A 2,871-nucleotide genomic window follows, 5' to 3' on the forward strand; every position below is an offset into this window, starting at 1 on the left:
AAAAAGATTAGCTTTAGAAGTTAAAGTCAAATATTACAACAAAATGTGAAAAGATCTGGAGTCAGAAAACCAAAAATGAAGAACATGCTCAGCATTTCTCAAGCTGGGGGAACTGAAAAGAAATTAAGCCTTGGCTTTCATTATTAAAGGTTTCTCTGGGCAAATTATTGAATGATTCAGAAAGCATGAAAAGAAGATGTAAGGAATACACAGAGTCACTGTACCAAAAAGAAATGATTGATGTTCATCCATTTCAAGAGGTAGCATCAAGAGCCAATGATACTGAAGGAGGAAGTCCAAGGTGCATTGAAGGAAATGGCAAAGATCAAGGCTCCAGCAATTGATGGATTAAATTTTGAAATATTGAAATAAAGTAAGGTGGCACAGGAGGCACTTATTTATCTATGCCAAGAAATTTGGAAGACAACTATCTGGCCAATTTATTTGGAAGAGATTCATATCTGTACCCTTTCCAAAGAGAGTTGAACCAATGGAATGTGGAAATCTTTGGACAATCTCTTTGATATACCATGAGAGTAAAGTTTGACTAAAGATAATACTGAAATGGCTGCACACATACATTGACAGAGAACTTCCAAAAGTTCAAGCTGGAATCAGAAGAGGCCATCGAACAAGGGATATCATTTCTGATGTCTGATGGATCTTGGCTGAAAGCAGAGAATATCAGAAAGATGTTTACCTGTCTTTTATTGACTACGCAAAGGCTTTTGATTATGTGGATCATGATAAGCTATGGACAACATTGTGAAGTATGAGTATTTCGGAGCATTTAATTGTGTTCATGAGGAATCTGTACCTGGACCAAGAGGCAGTTGTTGGAACAGAACACGGGAACACTGAATGGGTTTAAAATTAAGAAAGGTGAATGGCAGGGTTGTATTCTTTCACCATACTTATGCAACCTGTATGTTGAGCAAATAATCTGAGAAACTGGGTTATATGAAGAAAAATGTAGCATCAGGATTGGAGGTAGACTCATTAACAATCTGCAATAGGCAGATGATACAACCCTTCTTGCTGAAAGTGAAGGGACTTAAAACATTTACTGATGAAGATCAAAGAGCACAGCCTTCTGTATGGATTACATCTCAATGTAAAGAAAACAAAAATCCTCACAACTGGACAAATAAACAACATTCTTATCAATGGAGAAATGATTGAAGTTGCCAATGACTTCATTCTTATTGGATCAACTATCAACACTCACGGAAGCAGCAGTCCAGGGATCAGACAGCGTATTGTATTAGACAAATCTGCTGCACAAGACCTTTTTAAGGTGTTGAAGAGCAAAGATGTCAGCTTGAGGACTAAGGTGCACCTGACCCAAGCCACGGTGTTTTCAATAACCTCATATGCATGTGAAAGCTGAACAGTGAGTAAGGAAGACCACAGAAGAATTTATGCTTTTGAGTTATGTTGTTGGAGAAAAATATTGAAAGTGCCATAGGCTACCAAAGAAGAAAGAGATCTGTGTTGGAAGAAGTGCAGCCAGAATGCTCCTTGGAAGCCAAGATGGCCATACCTCGTCTCTCATACTTTTGACATAATGTTAGAAGGGACCAGTCGCTGGAGAAGGACATCATGTTTGGTAAGGTGGAGGGTCAGAGAAAAAGATGAAGACCCCCAGCGAGGTGGACTGGCAAAGTGGTATCATCAATGGGCTCAAGTGTGGCATCAAATGTGAGGTTGGCACCATACAGGGCAGTGTTTCATTCTGTTGTGCATAGGGTCACTGAGTCAGTACCGCGTCAATGCCACTTAACAGCAGCAATATTGAAGGTCAGTGGTCTTCTGTTTTGGGGATTAAACAACAAAATAAAATGTACCCTTGGGACACTATGAACCAAAACTTGGCCTCATATAATTTTAATATTACTTGAAAATTATATTATAAATATAAATTACAAGATTCTCCATAGAAACAAGGATGGCTGTTCTTAGTCTCTCATACTTTGAACATGTTAGGAGGGACAAACCCTGGAGTAAGACATCATGCTTGGAAAAGTGGAGTGCCAGTGAAAAAGAGAAAGATTAGCAATGAATTGGACTGAAACAGTGGCAGCAACAATGGGTTTAAACATAAAAATTGAGAATATAGCACAATACTGGGCAGTGTTATATTCTGCTGTGTATGGGGTGGCTATGAGTCAAAACTGACTCGATAGCATCTAACAAGAAGAGACTTCAATCATAAGAAAATGAAATGTGCCATTTAAAGTACTACATAAAATTTGACAATCTAGAAATGGAAACAAAAACATATAAGATTTAGGTTTGCTAGGTAAATAACAATGGATTCAAAATTCACTCTATCCATGTTCTCCTCCATCTTATATGTTTTCCAAAAACTATAGAGAAAGGAATACATCAATAAAATGGGCACTATTAATAAGATTCAACTTCATTGTAAGTGTCCTAGAAAATTTAGAAAACCTAGTACCCATATTTCTATGTATTCATTGGTACTTTCTGTCCTATTTAACCAAATAGAAGTGCAGAGAGATCTCAAGTGAGACAATCTATTGTTGTCGTCATTGTTAGGTGCTATCAAGGCTGTAACAACTCACAGCAACCCTATGCACAAAAGGAAAAAACACTTCCGGGTCTTGTGCCAACTTTACAATCAATGATAAATTTGAACACTATCTCATTAAACATTTTTCCCTTTTATCCTGACCCTCTAAGTTACCAAATATAATACTCTTCTCCAGGAACTGGCTTATCCTGATAATATGTCTGATGACAAGCTATGGACAACATTGCAAAGTATGAGTATTCCAGAACACTTAATTGTACTTCTGAGGTATCTGTACCTGGACCAAGAAGCAGTTGTTCGAACAGAGCATGGGA

This window comes from Chrysochloris asiatica, unplaced genomic scaffold, assembly GCF_000296735.1.
Source record: "Chrysochloris asiatica unplaced genomic scaffold, ChrAsi1.0 scaffold00553, whole genome shotgun sequence".
In the NCBI taxonomy this organism is placed as follows: Eukaryota; Metazoa; Chordata; class Mammalia; order Afrosoricida; family Chrysochloridae; genus Chrysochloris; species Chrysochloris asiatica.